Below are 16540 nucleotides of genomic sequence, written 5' to 3' on the forward strand. Positions count from 1 at the left end.
CACCGCGCACACCTGCGGCCGCCTCCGCCGGGCCCCGCCGCGCCGCTTGCGTACCCTGCGCCCGGCACGCCAGCACCTACGCCGTCGGCTACGCCATTTGCGCAACGGGAAGCCTCTCAGGTGCAGCGCCCGCCTCGGCGGCGTTACGGAGAATCCGTAAGGAACACTGACCTCTTTGAGGGGCTTTACGCAAGTGGCGTGTCGAGGTGCGGGCTCGGCCGCTCCCGCCTCGCACGGTCGCGGGAGCTCCCTGAGGCGCCGGGAGCGCTCCCCGCGGGCGGCGGCTGGGGCTGACGCGGGGTACGTGAGGGGCAGCGGCCGCAGGTAGGGAGCCGGCAGGGCCGGGCCGAGCACCTTTACGTCAGCCCCGTGAGGCTACGCCGGGCCGCCGCGGGAGGGGAGGGGAGGAGGAGGCGGCCCGGCGGGGCTCCGCTACGCACTCTGCGCGGCGGCCCGGCATCCCTCTACGCCGGCGGCGTAAGGCTCCCTCTCAGGTGCAGGCAGGGGGCGGGCTCACGTTGCCCGGCAGCCGCAGCCTATGGGGGCGCGGGGCGCTGTCACGTGCCCGAGCCCCGCTCGCCGCTGCGGAGCCGGAGGAGCCGGACGGGGCCGGGCCGGGCCGGGGGCTGCGGCGGGGCCGGCGGCCGGCGGGGTGAGGGCGGGGGGGAGCGGGAGGGGGGGCGGACGGGGGGCCGGGAGCGGGGCGGGGGGGGGCTCCCCGCTACCCTGTGGGGAGGCGGGCGCCGGGCACCGCTCCGCCCACTGCACCGGGCACTGCGGGCAGGAGGCAAGGGCAGGACGGGGGCGGCGGGGCCGTTAGGGACGGGGGAGCCGTTGGGGCCGTTAGGACCGGTGGGGCGGGGGGGGGGGGTGATGTGAGGGAAGGGGGGGGGCGGCAGCGCGCCATGAGGGGCCGTTAGCCCGGAGTGGGGGGCTGGGGGAGGCCGGCCTGAGGGCGGCGCGGGGCCAACGGGCACCGGGAGGGCGGGGGGGGGCTGGGGGGGCGGCCAGGTGCGGGGAGGTGCGGGGGGGGGCGGCCCCGTTCCACTCCGCCCGGCTGAGGGAGCCCGGCCTCGGCCCCCCCCCCGTGTCCCCGGGGCCGGGGTCCCCCCCAGCGCCGCAGCCCCCCTGGGTGCGGGAGGTGCCGCCCGCGCCCTGCCCCGCGCTGCCCCGCTTTGGGGGTTTGGGTTTTGTTGCTTTTTTTCCCCCTTTCCTGGCTTCGCCCTGCACTGGGTGTTGTGGGTTGTGGAGCCGCTGGTTGGTGTGGAGGGGAGAAGTTCCGAGGGGCGGCCGGGGTGCCGCTGGAAGGGTGCCGAGGGGAGCCAAATGCGAGTTTTGTATGGGAACAGAAGTGCCCGCTGTCCGGCCAGAGGGCTCCTTGTTGATCCCACGGCCCTGAAAACGGTGCCGTGCGATCCCAGAAAGGACGGGGAAAACGTCCTGCTCCAAAGAGCACCCGCTCCAAAGAGCCCATGCACAGAACAGTGCATTGGAAGAGCTGGTAAAATGGTGGAGTTGGGATGGGTCTGAATTTGCGTGGCGGTGTCCTACAGACCTTTCATTTTCCTTACGAGGCTGAGGATACTTCTTACGGAAGACTTAAAATTTCTGAGCGTGGTTAAAGCGAGGAGAGACTGAAGTGGACGCCGTTGTCAGGTGGTCGTAACGTGATGTAAGGTGTTTCAGATCTCTAGTTCTAAAAAGTGCTTGCACAACTGTAACGTAAATCAAAATAGCTGTGCTTACACAGCTGTGTGTCCTAGTGAGCGTCTGAAACCGGGTAAAGGCAGAAAGCTAACCTCATTTCCTTCACTCGTGCAGAATAATTTTCCGTTCTTGGAAAGAACAGGGAAGGAAGGACTGAAAACTTTGGTCTTACTGTATTTTGGTTTTCAAGATGTGATAACCTCTTTTTTTGGAGACCCAAAGGAAGCAACTGAGGAGGCACAGAGGGCCTAGTGTTTGCAGCAAGGGAGAGAAGACGGAAAAGTGCTGCCTGTGCTGGGGGAGCACCGGGAGGCCTTGAAAATATGAGAGGGAAGGTTTTGGGGAGGGAAGGAGTAAGGCATGTCTGTAGAGGTTGTATTGGTGTTTTCCTTGAAGTGCATGCTGGTTGCTTGCTGCCTCTCAAAGCAGAAGTGTTCTCCAAGAATGTGAATAGTTTGCCTCTTAGATGGACCATCAAAAGTGTGTAAAAGATGGGTTGAGGTTATTTCCTGCCAGCCTGGAGAAGAAGAAGAAGTAGAAGGCCATGTCAGCAAACGGGCTGGCTGTGACTTGTACTACATTCCTGGTCATTTTTAGGAAGCTGGACTCTGGAAGTTCTTGGCGTGTGTCATTTTGTCTCTCTGGAACTTTCCAATCATTTTCCTTAGCTTCACGTTGGTGTAGAATGAAGGGAGGAATAGGGGAAAAGAGCGGGTATGGATCGCTAATGGTCAGGTTTTAATATTTTCTGTTTTCTGTTTCTCATTATCTTGTCGTTGATAGCACAAGTCTAGTGCTGTTTTCACATTCCTCGTAGAATCTTTTGTTCTGGCAAAGTATCTTAGTCCTGTTTTATGAAAGGGCTGTTCGCCCACACCGATCGCTGTTATTGAACTATCGACAATATTGTCGTCTCCTCCCAAAGAGGATGCTGAGGAAGCACCAGGTCTTGCTCCCAAGGGTTCACGGGCTAAATGGAAGGTAGGAATCTAGGACTGAATTTCTTGGAACCGGAGGAAGCTTCTACCTAGAAACACCCGTGTGTTTGGGTGAGCCCCAGCTGGTGACTGGTAGGAAGGCTGCTGAATCCAGCCTTGTGGCTTGCCCTAGAAGATGGAATTCCAGTCGCTTCTGGTGGCTGCTGGTGTAAAACCAATTGCAAGTGAGAAGAAATGGTAGGCAAATGGAAAGGTGTAACACAAGATGGGCTGCACGTGTGCAGATCCCTACAACAGAGTCTTGAGCTAGCTAAGCAATCGTATAGAAAGCCATTGGGAAGAGAGGAGCAGTGTGAGAGCAGAGGGCAAAAGGCATGCCTTCCGTAAACATTAGTGGAGAACTGAAACTCGGGTGCATATGCAGAGTTCGGGAACTGGTTTCCAGCTTGTGAGCAGAGTCTTTCCCATGGGTGTTCATTCGGTAGCAGTGATGCTTAAGGTTGCAGAGCTCTTTTCTTTTGAAGCCACTCTGTTCCTCAAAGGTCTGTGGCTGGGCAGGCGTTTTTTTTGAACTGTCTCATCTAAAAAGTGAATCCTGTTGGGGGAGGGGGGGGGGGGAAGAAAAGGAAAAAGGGGAGGGGGGGAACTAGTCCAGACTGCTTCGTCTTGTGAAAAAGCCTCGCTGTAGAATCATAAAAGCTGCACTTTTTCCACGTTGCTTTGGAAGCAGCTGAACTTTGTAACTTGGCATGTAAATAGCGCTCTTTGAAGAGCACATCCATGGCTGGAAAGAAGGGAGAGGGAAATGCCCTGGCTGGTTAACAAGCTTGCGTGTGTGTAAAACGCCACCGTGAGCGTGCTCGCTGACGGACCTGTTAGAACATAAAGAAAAGTTTTCAGGGTCTTGTCCTTGGCTGTGGTGATGTGTGTAAGCACACTGGCCGCTTCTAGGGGTGAGTATAAATACGGAGCTGCAAGAAAGCGCAGGCAGTTTGAGGATTTCTATAGCTTGGGCTGGATGAGGGCGAGTACCTGGAGCCACGGACGGGAAGCATCCCCGAGAAGTGCCAGCCATCGCGGGAGACGCTCGGAAGGTGCACAGGCTGGGGTCCCGTCTGCCGTACAGGCCAGCTGGCAGCTGTTGGTGGGTTAGGGTTTAAGATAAATGTAGCCATGCCAACAGAGGACTTGAGCACAGCATTTTGATTTCTGTAACTTATTTTGTATCGAGGTCAGGGAGAGGAGGCTTTTCTGTTCTGACAACATATGCATGAGGAGCACTTGGCTGAGGCAGTGTCCTGGATTTGCTGTAAACTGAGTAATATTGGCAAGTGAAGGTGATTTTACTGCTGTATATGCAGCAGCCATGAAATTAAAGGGAAAAATCCTGCTTAAAGCAACGTGAAAATTACAGTTACAGATTTAAATGGCAGAAAAATGCAAATCTCAAACATTTCTATAGGAATCATAGTTTTACTGCGTATGTTGTACTTGCAGTGTGCGCTTGGCAAATAGAAACTTAGCACTTGATATTTAAGGATAGAGAAGCCTGTGCTGCCCTACCTGAAAATATTTGCTTCTATTTTTATTAAAAGCAATGATTAATACAAACTATAAGACGAGACAATATTTTTTCAGTTGTCCTTTTTCATTTCTTGGCAGTTGTATAGTTTTTCCTTCTTATGTGCAAGTCTTTCACTGTGCAATGATGACAGAAAACACAGATAGTGGCGCATGCACTGTGTCAACTCACAGACAGTGTTTCTATTTAGCTTTTTCAAAAACCTTTAAATTGATGTCCCTTTAAGAAAAAGCACGCATAAGAGTTGTTACAAGTGATATGAGTGAGTTAGACTTCTTGCACTTTGTATTTTTGGACTTTATTTTGTAGCTATGTTACCTTACGTTTCTGGTCCTTTAACTTTAAACATCACGGAATGAAGGAGGATTTGGACCCCGCTCCATGTTGGTCTGTTGCCTTGTATTCATACTTCTGCGTTGCAATGCATATACTGACCTTTCCATTAATTTCCTATGCAGTATAGGAATGTAGACAAGATGCTGGGTATAGGAGAAATGTTACAAAAAATTCAGAGTATGTGGTTTGTTCTGCTGCTACTGAAAGGTATGTAAAGCATGGTACTGGGCTGCTCCCTCCCTCCTGCTCTGCCAGCTAAAAGCAAGAATTGAGCCTAATCCTGCGCGTGGATTTTCCATGCAGCCGAGCAAGGCTGCTCTGTTACTGGGCCATCTGCACATTTGCTGATTGGTTTCTCAAGTAGTAAAGACCATGGATTATTAAAACCCATGCCCTCATTGTTTTACTTAATTGAATTTTTCCATAGCTAAGCAAAATTTTTCTCTTTCGTAGTAAAGTGTTTTCTTAACGTGCTGGCAAACTACAGGTGCCTACAAGAGGAATAATCTTAGGGAATCCAGTTGCTACCTCAGTTTAGCAGATCTCTCGGTTTGGGGAAACTTAAGTGATCCTGCTGCACGGGTTGAATTAAAGCAGTGCTCTTATGTTGTGGCTTGGCATACTGCTTAAGAGCCTCAAGATGCTACTTGTGATTGACATAACAAAATGTAAATTATATGCTGTTTTACTAGGCTCTAATTTATCTGTCGTAAGGTTTGTGTACCAATAGTACTAAGCTCTTTTTACAGCAATGCTTCTCTTCCATTTAATATCTGCATAGGGGAATTGAATTACTCTTAATTGTATGCTTAAAAATAAAATAAAATTGGGGCATGTCTGGCTATCACAGTAAATTAAATTTTGCTGCTTCACATTCTTATTGTGCATTTACTTTAAATCGACTTTATTGAAAAATTAAATGCTTGAATAGCTGATTGGGAACACCACTCTCACTAGTGGGTGGTCAAGAGATGTCACAGAACCTGGCAAAATCTTAGAAAACAAAATCCATTAAGGTTTTAGACCGTGAATTTCCCGATGTAGTTAGTGCTTCGAGAAGCAAAGCAGTGACTGAAGCTGACCGTGACGTTTGACTTAAATGAACTCAGTGGTGAGGAGCTGCCACTGCCTCTCAGGCGTTCGTGTCCCGTAATAGAAGCAGAGAAGCACAAGTTGGTTTGGGAGGCCTTTACTTCTCTCCTTCCTCTGATTCCTGGGAGGGGAGACACTTTCACTAAAGGCGTTTCTTGTTTGACTTGTAATACAGCAAAGCGGAGCGTTACCATAGTGTTTTAGGTGTCGGGCCCGGAGGTGTTTTTAGTGTTCTCTGAGCCACAGGTATGGTGTTACATGGGGAAATGTTTCTCCTAAGCTATTGCATTAATTCAGATGATTATAACCTTAACCAGAGTCTTCCCCTAATCATAGCTCTCAGCTGGCAGTGTCTGTCTTCCTGGAAAAGCAAAAATGGGCTCCAGGTGAGTGTGAAGCGCAGACAGGGGTGCTGTGCGGAGCTGGTTTGGGAACAAGGGCTGCCTGTTTCTACAAATGAGCCTTGGCAAAGCAGTCACAGACTTGAGGCCTGGGAGCAGGATTTTCATGGGCACGCAACACTGCTCATCTTGTCTAGTGAGATTTCACTGCAGAGTGCTTTATCCTAGTGGCAACAATACTGTGAAACTGAAATATATATATATATATAGGGGGAGGATCTTTAGCTGTGGATTTTGTGAAATCACAGAGTTAATCTTTGAGGGGGCATGAAAAATTTTGCTATTTGTTGCAGGGCACTGGCTTTTGTTATGAGGTAGCAGCCAAAACTTCGTTACCTCTCTACCTATTTAACCCTTCCAATAAACATGCTATCTCTTGAATGTTCTCATCTTTCAGAAGCGTACATAAAATTGAGCAAGCAAAGAAGCCAGCATGCTGCACCCCACTGAATTTAGTTGCTGTTGTTGAAATAGGTGAAGCTTTTAAAATTGCTAGCTAGTATGTGCAGCACTAAAGAAGGCATTTAACTTGAATGGCTGGTCTTCTTACAGCCTGCTTAGCAAGACCCCGAATGGTTGTACTAAACGCATCACCTGGACATTGGATGGAGGCCTACAGTTAAGGCTGTACAAGTCCATTTCAAAAAACAAATTACAGCTTGTACTAAAAAGAAAAAAAGCATTTAATTTCTCTGTGGTAGGAGATTCAGCTGTCCAGAGCGCTGCTGGGTCTGTGTTTCTGTTCTAGTATGTGGCGTGGTGATAAAGGGTCCCACCGGGCAACCTTACGGAGATAAGATGAATAGAATTGGGTTGTGGATGTTTTCCTAACCCTAGAAACAAATAATGTGTTATCGGTTATCTGAAAGTGCTGACTAATGTGTGTTAACATTTAATCAATTTGGAGCTGAGCTTAAGGGCCAGCTGTTTATGTTGTTGATGACCCGGTCCTAGGCCTGGCCCAGAGCTGGGCAGAGGGCAGCACGCCGTGGTGCCACACTGCACCGTAGTGCCGCACTGCGCCGCGCTGGCCTAGGGCGCTGGCTGTGCCAGCTGTGCTGGGCAGAAGCCGTGCGTTGTTCCCACAGGCATGTACCTGGTGCTGAACCTGGGTGAAGACACAGAATCTGCAGTATGAAAATAAGGGAAGTTAGTCATTTATTGCCGCCTTTGATACTTCTGTGCTGTTGGAGGGGCAGGTCTTTGCATATGGAAACCTTGCTGTCTCTCTGGCTTTGGGGTACTGTGGTTTGCTCTCTGACCCTCCCCAGGCTCAGTACTTTGCTGCTTTCTCTATCAACTTGGCTTAATTTGTGTATGTGTAATGTGGTGATTTTGAATGGAAATATATGGAAAGGACTCTGGAATAGGAGGGGGTTTGTAGGTGTGTACAGCGTGTCTGCAGGGAGCTTGGTGCCAGATAGTACAAGACCACACTCAGCCTCAGTTCTAGGCTTCTGCAGTCCCTTTCCCGAGCAATAGGTGCCGTGAGAACTGGAGTTTCCTTGGTTTTTGCTTTTCTTTAAGCAAGCTAGCCTGAAGTCCTACCTGAGCTAGTGGCTAGTTTCTAAGTGAAGGAGCTTGAGCTCATCTTAGTTGCCTCAGAAAGATTTGTGACATTGCTGAACTCAGGAATGAGATCTCGGATGTAATCTTGGATATGTGCTGGAGCTGCTTGGTAAATGCTCGTGGTACAGGCTTAGAGAATTTGGCTATCTGCTCCTCTTCCACTTCCAATCCTACTCTTACTCCCTTTATGCTGATAGCTAGTTTAGGTTAACACATGATGAGAGGAAAACAGAAGTGCCCAACAACTGATTTCTCCTCACCACCTGCTTTGTAGAGGAACCCATTTCTCAGGTCAGATCCTCAGAGTGATTGTCATCGCTTTCGGAGCAGCTATTTAATGTCCTAAAGCTTCATGATCTCTCGATTTGATGTCTCGATAATTGGACTTAACAAATACATTAGGGCTTCTTTGGTTACCCAGTCATGCTGTCCAAGTATTTAATCCTATAGAGACTTAATTTGTTCCTTCAAAGCGATCAGCTATGCCATTTGGATGACCTTAAAGATGGGTAGCTGCATTGCTGTAGATGTACCACTTGTTATGTATGGAACAGGGGCTGTTTGTGTTGGGTGCAGAACACTCAAGCCCAGGAGAATTGCGAGTGTTCTTTCTCCAGCTGGACACTGATTAAAAAAAAACACAAAAACCTGGTGAATAAACTCTTCAGAACCAGGCACAGAGCAGCACTGATCTGGTGAAGAAGTCTGGTGATTAAACTGAAAGTATTGATTATGGGACCATTTGGCTCCTTTTCAGGTTCTGCTGTGGATTTACCACATGATTTCATTTCTTCATGTCTCAGGTTCCCCTTTAAAAGACCTGAAATGTTTCCCTCTGTCACAAAAACTGTTAGTTTGAAACCACTAATATATGTACTTGGGTAAATATGGTGACAAGTGTTCTAGAAAAGCCAGAAAGAAAGGCAAACACTGGGAATGGGGGTTGGAGACAAGGCTGATAACTTCTCCGCTTCTGGTGGGTGAGGGTGAAATTGGCGGCTGCCAAAAATATGAGCTCAGACAAGTCGCTTGTTCTGCTCGGAGCCCACATCTGCACACACCTCCCCATCTCCACAGATGGCCAGGAGGCTGAAAAGAGAACACAGTTGTCTAAATTTGTGTAAGAGAAAAGAATCATGACTCCCACCTTGAAGGCGAATAAGAACCTCCTGTAACTGCAGTATTTTTGACAATTTAAAAAGTTTGGTTGAATTTTCAGTCCTAGCAAATTACGTGAAACCTGAGGCTGTTGTAACTTCCAAATAAATAATTTTTACACTGCTTTGTGTTAAAAGGTGGTTGGCTGGAGCTGGACTCTATTCCTGTCAAAACTCCTGCTAAGGAACCAGTTGGATTCAGAGCACTTCTTTGCATGCTTATGCTGTAACAACTTATCAATATGATAATTTTCCTTTTTAGATTTCACAGTACTACACGTTTTAGAAAAAAACAACTGTCACCATCTAAATAGTGATGGTACTGTTTGAAACAATCATCAGAAAAGGCACAAAAATAGAAATAAACTATTTTCTTCCTTATGTTTCTTTTCTCCTAACAGTATTGTGGGAATGAGACTGTAATATTTTGTGGGTTGGTTGTTTCCCTACCATCTGCTTTATCTTTTGGGGGTATTTAGTCATTTTTCTGTGTTAGCCCATGGGATATAGGATATGGTTTATTCCGAGTGGATGGGAGTCATATAAGTGGTGAGCTCTTGACCAAAAGTCTGTTTTTGTGGATGTGGCCTTGTGTAATAGACCAGTAACAAGAGCAGTTTACCAAGTGTGTCTTTGGCAGGTCTCTGATTAACTTTGCAGATAGTGATTGAGAACTGAATGCTTCTGAAGCTTGATGTATATTGTTTCTCCCCAGCCAGAACACTGAAGAACCTGAAACTGGAGACTTCCTGACTCTTCCAAAAACAAACGAGCAAAGCTGTGTTGTTTAATTTCTTGCTATGGGTCGGGAGCCTGAGCTTCATGCCAAGTTTCTGTAAGAAACAAAATAGGACTGCAGAGTTGAGGGGAGAAAAAAAAACTCTTACAAAGAGGGTTTGAACAGGACTGCTGATAAAGCTACAACTTTGAGGAACTTTGACTTTAATGAAGAAGATTCTTAAAAGGGAGATGAGATACGGCCTGCCTTAAACATCATTCGGTAAACTACAGTTCTTAGCTGAAAAACTTCCCAAGTGCGTAAGTGCAGTGTTTCAGGCTACTTAATAGAGATTCCACATTAGTGTTGGAATAACTGCATGTAACAAATAAATCTGCTTTTTCTGTGTAGTTGAAAAGTAACATACCTCTGTTTTGGTTTCCGTTGAGATGTTTCCAAGTGTGCTTTTAGTAAAGCAACATAAGCATAGTGTCATTGTCATAACAGCATTCCACCCTTGGTGAGAAGTTGCAGCAGCACTGTAGGAAGGTGCCATCGGTCTTTTCCTTACAGGATGTCAGTCATTCTTGCAGCACCATGTCTGCTTTCTGTGAAGGCTCTGTTGAGTTCCATGAAATTTTGGAGGAAGCGAGCATGCTGAAAGAATGTTAAGGTAGAAGAGAAACAGGCAAGTAGAGAGTTGAATTAAGCTGATTTGGATCAGTGGTTTGCCTGTAGGTAGGTAGAGTCCAGATGAAGCTGCCAGAAGTTCCTTCAATATTTTGAGTATCCATTTGCTCCTGACGCTTTTACTGTTACTGCAGTGTTTGAATATCACGCTGGTGCTTCTGCAGTTGCTGAAGTTGGCTCAGCCCCTGCCTCCTTGCAGTTCTTCTGTGGAGGAGCTGCCTGAGGAGAGCTCATTTGGGCTTGGGACGGACTCAGTGGTACGCTTACTGTTTGCTTTCACACTGAGATCTGTAATCTTTATTTTAATGTAACCCCCTTGGCTAAGTTCTTTTCTTTTGCTCGTAAATGTTTGATCTGTACGTGCAACTCACCATAGTCTTGTGCCAGAAAAATACAGACTGGCTTTCTGTTTGCACTGGGTGCTGCTGATTTGCGGGAGTTGACTGATTTCACTGCCAGCTTTAGCAGGTGCTCTGTGTCTGAATGAGGGCTCTTCACCCCCTTCGCACAGTACAGTAGCAGGTCTCATGCTCGGTACAGAGAAGATTCAGTTTTGGCTGAGAGCTGAGGAGTACAGGGATTTGCTGTACTTCTCCTCTCTTTCCTTTTTCTTGTTCTGTTTCTATTTGTGCTCCTCTTGTGTTTGCAAAGTTTGGAATATTTCCTGAAAGGACTTTGTGTGTGTTTAGCGTTTGTATTGGTAGATTGGATAATAATTGGATAATGTGCATGCACAAAATATAGCCCTAAATTTCCTTCATACTTCAAAATGTTGGAACAGATCAGAAAGCTGTCAGCCTGGATGCTGTAAAGGGACGGTGGCTGTTCAGCACTGCAGCACAAGAACAGCTTGCAGGTATTCAGCACAGGAGCGACGAAACAGGGTGGCTGCAGAGCCTCGTGCGGGGGGAGAAGAGCGGGGAGCTCTGACAGCGCTCGCTGTGCTGCTTGCCGGCTGGGAGAGAAAATTGCCCAGAGAACCACATGTGCAGAGTGCGTGGAGCCCGAGGGAAGCGGTAACTGCTGGCTGTGTTTGCTTTCCTTTTGTTTGTTTCTTAGACGCCTAAGAGATGTTTTTAGAAGGAGGGTAGAGTCACATAACAAACAGCAATGAAAAGTGGTGCTTTGGCAGAGTTGGGCTTCGTGTAGGGATCGTGATACTGAAGAGATGTTTGAGGTGTGTGATGTGGGCACAGGAGGGGAAAGTGAAGTGCTGACATCTGCTCTCCCGGTCATCCTGGAGTTTCAGCTTTCTGCTTTAATTTGTAAGAGAGGTGCTGTCAGGTTGATGGGGTTGGGACCGTATAGAGGGGCAGCCAGCATCTAGTGTGAAGGCTGGTTTTGTTGTTCTGAGAGAGAAATGAGCTCCCCTATCTTCTGTACCCTGTGCCACGTAGAGCTTTAGAAATGCCAGGTGGCAAAGCCAATCGCCTTTTGCAGTTGTCTGTAAACATCTACTTATACCTGCATGTCTTTGGTTTCCTTTTTTATTATTTTAAAGCAAAATCGTGGTGATAGTGTGAAGCCTAACATTTGCCAGGTGACAGAAACAGGCGCGTCCCAACAAAAGCAGCAGTTGCTTCTTTTCCTCCTTCTCCCAGCAGTGGTGCTAGGAGAGGAATTTGGAGAGCCTTTAAGGTGCCAATAGTGCACAACTTTTTAAAAGTTTTGCCTTTTGTCTCTGGCAGAGTTTCTGTGTTAGAAGTTGGTAACAGCTGTGAGATGTGAACATGATGTGCTGGTAGGTTCTTACTGCTGCCTTTGAAGTTATTCCTGGGAGGCCTGTGCAGTGAAGCCCTCAACGTGTGTCCATGCTTACAAGAAGCAGCATTGGTAAGATTTTATCTCAACATTTATGAGCTAAATGCCCCAGAACTGGGGGCAGGGCTCCTCCTGCCCTGTGTGTTTGCAGTTATCAGAGGACGTCTTCTGAGCACAAAATCTGGGGGAAAGCAGGACACCGGTCCTTGAATGACAAGGAGTTTTTATGTGGTTTGTGTCTCATGTCAATACTGACTTGGATTCAAATTGTTGAGCGTGCCTGAAATTAATTTCCTTCAAAACCTAAACACTGTGCTGGAACTTGGTGTCCAGAGCGCGATGTGTGATGCTGAGGACGGGGTTGCTGGATGGAGTGGGGCTGCAGAGCTTCCCCTCACCTTGCTGAACGGCTCAGGGCCCTTGCTGGTGTCCTGAAATGTCCTCATTTTGCTGGCTTCTGTTCTTCCCGAGAACAGACTGTGTGCCTCTTGCTGTCTAACAAAAGAGGGACTCTATTGTCCTCTTCTGAAAAAGATGGGGGGTCGCTGAGTCCATGTCAGCCTGACTTTCCAAAGAGTGGAGTGCTCAAAAAATCTGATGCCTGAAAATAGGACACGTTCCGAATTCGGTTCCTGAGATTAATCACTCCATATTCAGATACTGAATTGCTAATTTGGATGCCATGAATCTGCAGGTAATTGTTGTCAAGCATTTAGCTGTGACTCTTTGCCAAGTTGGCCTGCAAAGGATGGCTGCACTCCTGCGAGTGAGGGCAGCCAGCAGCGCAGCATCTGTGCAAATTGAACTAAAGAAGCCTGAGTAAGGGGTGGAAAGCTGGTGGGGCGGGGGCTGTGGCATACTCCAGAGCTTAGTGTGTATGGTAAGTGAAAAACTAATTTAGTTTCCAAGTCCTGCCATAGATTTACAATGGCATTGGGAAAGTCACTTCAGTCTTTGGGGATGGGGTCTCTTCTAAATGCAAACAGCATCAAATGTGTACCTGTTACCGGGGCTGGAGAAGTAATGGCTAGGAAGTGCTGTGAATTTCTCGTGTGCACAGCTACGTTCGAGGAGTGTTTTGGTCTCTAACGAAAAAAGCACATTGGAGCTTCCTACTGCAATCAAAATGGAAGAGGTTATTATGCTTCAGTCCCTGCTGCTAGGTTAAGCTGAAGATTGCTATCTCCCACAGGTTAGTGGTGGAGCACTGGGTAGTACTGTCTGTTTACCAGTAGATGGAGAAGTAATGACCCGTATTTCTTTCGTTTGTAACCTCCGAGCTGTTTCATTCAATTTGTTCATGGTGCTGCAAAAAAACTTAATCTCTTGAACAGCAGCAGAGCGCTAGGGACTCGCAGGGGCTGCAGGAAACCTGCCGGTCGCTTCCACAGAGCAGCCTGGTGACACCTGCCTGCTTTGGTCAGTGTCTGCTCGTGGGATTTAAGAATGAGGCCAGAGTCTAGAAGTGTGATATATTAGCCCCATGGTAAATGGGGAAAAATTACCCTGAGCACTTTAAATGAACCTAGTTATATAAGTAGTCCTATTGAGCAACTATGCTTACAGTGCCATGGAGCTAACTTTGATTCCTCTACTAGCTGTAATTTTCATGGTGTTTTTCCAAGAAGAAAAAACACTATACTTAAGTTTTGTTCTCAGCACAGGGATAAATGGAATGTCTCTGTCACTTGTCTGAAACCATGTGTTGAAAGGCATGATTTTTTCCTAACAGTTTTGCAGAGTAATAGAACAGAATATGATTTGGATTACAGCAGACACATGCTGGGTCAGTTTAAAGTCTGCCAACTTCTAATTTGCAATTTCTAGAAAATTTAGAGCAGAAACATCTGAGTGCCTGCAGAAATCATCATTCTAAATTTAACTTGCAGATTTTGTCTTGGTAAAGCAGGAAACTGTCTGGTAACATTTGTCCACTGAATTCCAGGGACTAACCTTTCTTTTCTTGTGCTGAGTTCTGCATAGGTAGAAGCAGTAATATTGAGAACATTAGGATCTGATTTTTTTATTTTTTACCACCAGAACTATAGTTCTCGACTGTAAAAACTAAGGAGATTGTGCTCTGAAGATTCAGAGTTCAGTGTTTGTGTCCCTTTGGTTCTTTTTCTCTTTGCTGTGGTATCCTGTAATAATGATGGTGTAGGGACGTGGCACAGACTTAGACAGATGGCTAAGCAGGTAAGAAAAACATTAGGACTGTAATACAGCTCTGTCATAACTTCTGACTGATGGCTGAAAGGTTTTGTATCCTATTGCCCAGCTTAGGAGAAATTCCATTGATTTATAAAGTAGCTGTTTTTCTATTTGGGTTTTGATCCTGTCCTGTGCGCCTTGATTTGTGCGCTCCTACCCTGACGTGTTGTGGCTTCCCAAGTACACATTCTTTGAAAAAAATAAAATTAAAAAAAAAACAAAGCACCTTCACTGTTGCTTTTGGGAACAGCAGGTTCCCTGTTATCAGGGGAAGCTGAAGTGGCTAGACACAAAATAGTTAATGACCCAAAATAAACAAACTTAGATTGTTTTTCTCCAGTCTTTCCCTTGATAACAATTTCAAGTGTTACTTCTAGCAACTATAGTGTATAGCGGGGGCTTTGGAGAGAAAGTGAGATTTTTGTTGTTGTTGTAAATTGATCTTCCTGTAAAGCTGAGAGCATTTTGAGTGCTGCTATCGATTGCACAGTCTATTTGCTTCCCTCAGAGAGAAACAGGCATGCACCCTGTTTTACATGGGAGTTGCAACAGCTTGCTCTCACACACTTCTGTTTCCTAACCTGGATGTCATCTTCCTAACCTCCACAGACCCCCCAAAAGGCTGGGTCCTTTGGCTTGTGACAAGCAAGTTGCCTCCAAGCCACTGGTGCTGGTTATAGCCTTATAGTTTGATGTTCAGAGGTGTTGCTTAATGTTGAGAGAGAGAGCAAGGTAGGTTGGTGATTACAGGGCCTAAGGAAAACAGCGGGGAATGGCAAAGATGGGGGAGCCTTCCGGTAATGAACAAAGAATCAGGAGTGTTCCTGCTGCTCTGAGTAAAGCGGTACTGGGGATGACATTGTTACCTATGAAGAGAGATTAAATGAAGTCATACCACTATGTGAAACTTAAGGGAAACACCGAAGCAACAAAGCTGTATCCATGTTTTTGTAACAACAACCAGGTGTGGTTGCTGGATTTGTGCTTATCGCTCCTTGTTTCAGATTTTATTTGAAATTCAAAAGACAAGAAAGAGATTGAATGTAACTTCTCAAGTTCAAGATGGATTACTTAGTTGTGTTTTCCAAAGACATTAGAGAATATAGTGCTACAGATGCTTACATATATTTAACTTTTAAAAATTTTGATATCCGGTTAAAAATAAGCAATTGTGGAATTCAGTGCTCATCTCGTGAAGTTCTTAAGGGTAAGATTGACAGATACAACTTATTCACACAAAAAGATATTTAATTTTGCAACCTAGCCATCATGAGTATTGCCATCACTGGTCTCTGCAAAAGTCATCTTTTTTTTTTCTTTTTTTTGCATAGCTGTACTGTGTTGTGCTAACTGGAGAGAAGAGTAACAGATGAGCTTTGCGACTGGGGTTGGCAGATCTGACGGCATTCACATGCAGGGTAGATCTGCTGGATTAGGCCAGTATAAAACATTTTTAAGACTTGAATGACCTTCCAAGAAAATATTAATTTGTAAATCTCCAAATACATTTATTTTTTTCTTCCTCTTAGCCATGCTTGGACTTCTTGAACAGTTCTTTGTAGTAAGAAGTAAAGGGTATCCTTAAGTTGCTAAGGTCAGGCTGACAGTTCTTCTCTGCCATCTAATGTGGATGTGGCGTTGGTTTTTATCTTCATCATGGGTATTGTTGCTAGCTTTCATGCCTAAATAAACTAATTCCTATATTTTGATAGGTTTATCGTGCCTTTGAAGTAAATAATTCCATTCTGAGGCTGAAAGGAGATGGCAGCCAGGGTACTCTGCAGCGCTCGGTCCTGCTCCTCTGGGCAGCTCGGACTGTCTGCAGTGGAGCTGCAGCATTGTGAGGGAGTTTCCAAAGAGGAGGCTTTGGTTCCTAAGCAGCCTACAGTGGTAATCACAGTTTTTGTTTTAAATGCATCTGTGGCATTACATATTGTGCCACTGAGCTTCAGGCTTCCCTGGAAATAATGATCTAAGACAAGAATAGTGAGACAATGCACGGTAACAGAGGAACAGGCTGAAAATACCAGGACTGGAGCATTGTTTGGTCGTGGTCAAGCCTGATGGCAGATGTGGACTGGCGGAGAGCACGAGCTCTTCGCACAACGCTAACAGAGACTAGCTAGCAGTCTTCTCTTCCAAATTCTTGTAAATCCTTTCTCTTTTTTTTAAAAAGTCACCGAGGCAGCAAGACTGACATACTAGAAAATGCATTTAAGTGGAGAGTCATGAATGTTTAAACTGGCTAATGTGCACAGTATCCAGCGTGAATTTGCAATATTGAAAATGCCAGCTTCCTCATGTGCTGTCACTGGGGACCTCAAGGAAGAAATTCTAGAGGAGAAGCTGTTGGTTAAATTTTGCTATTAAGAGTTGCT

The 16540-nt window shown here is 46.5% G+C and overlaps 1 protein-coding gene across 3 annotated transcripts in view; it reads left to right on the forward strand.

Moving 5' to 3' along the window:
• The first annotated feature begins 567 nt into the window (after nucleotides 1-567).
• STRBP (spermatid perinuclear RNA binding protein) overlaps nucleotides 568-16540 on the forward strand; it is a 57897-nt gene continuing 41924 nt past the window's right edge. For all 3 annotated transcript variants that reach the window (XM_035555459.2, XM_035555460.2, XM_050714550.1), the window contains exon 1: nucleotides 568-652. The gene's annotated coding sequence lies outside the window, so the exon portion shown is untranslated. The remainder of the gene's footprint in view (nucleotides 653-16540) is intronic.

This window comes from Cygnus atratus, chromosome 19 (genome assembly GCF_013377495.2).
Source record: "Cygnus atratus isolate AKBS03 ecotype Queensland, Australia chromosome 19, CAtr_DNAZoo_HiC_assembly, whole genome shotgun sequence".
Taxonomy (NCBI): domain Eukaryota; kingdom Metazoa; phylum Chordata; class Aves; order Anseriformes; family Anatidae; genus Cygnus; species Cygnus atratus.